Genomic DNA, 722 nt, shown 5'->3' on the forward strand with positions numbered 1-722 from the left:
GTGAGCCACCCGGAAGACCGAAAGTGGCAGATGGAAAGGTCAGGCACAGAAGACTAAAGTTATTTTTTCCCTTTTAAAGTTTCCCTCTAGAATCGCAAATTTAGCTTGCCAATAAGATTTTTAATACGCTAGTGCAATGGCCAATGCAGTTGGTGAGTTGCAGAACATTGTAGGTGAACAGGTGAAAATGTTCTAAACTGGATCATCAGGTGCAGTTGTGTTCTGAAGACCTGGAGTAAATTATTTTTGCCCGATTTATTGAAGAAAAAAAATCAAAGGTCACTAAGCAGTGTTTTCAAAATATTGCAATAGTTTTTTTTTTCTTATCTGATTCATTAGGATTTCCTAAGCCTTGGCCAAAACCTCGGTCTCGAGCATAACAGAAGAAAGGGAAATCAAAGAGAGGAGAAAATGGAAACGAAACTCTACTTGTAGTGAAATAAAAGCTCCTGTTTTCCTTTTTCCCCCGAGATTATTCAAAGGAAGTTCACTTTAAGACCACTTCTTTATTAGTCCTGCCCCGTTACTGTTTTCAACTTTGGTATGCATTTTCTCTAATGGGTTTCAAAATAAGGAGACTTCAACAAGACATATTGGAAGGGAAATCCGCAAATAAATCGCAAGAATTCCCTGCACCCTTTTTCATATATTGATTTTCCTTCCCCGTCAACAATGTTCTTCCTTTGCCCTAAATTTTCAATGGACTTACTTTCCATTAAATT

The sequence above is a fragment of the Penaeus monodon genome, chromosome 33, assembly GCF_015228065.2.
Source record: "Penaeus monodon isolate SGIC_2016 chromosome 33, NSTDA_Pmon_1, whole genome shotgun sequence".
Lineage (NCBI taxonomy): Eukaryota > Metazoa > Arthropoda > Malacostraca > Decapoda > Penaeidae > Penaeus > Penaeus monodon.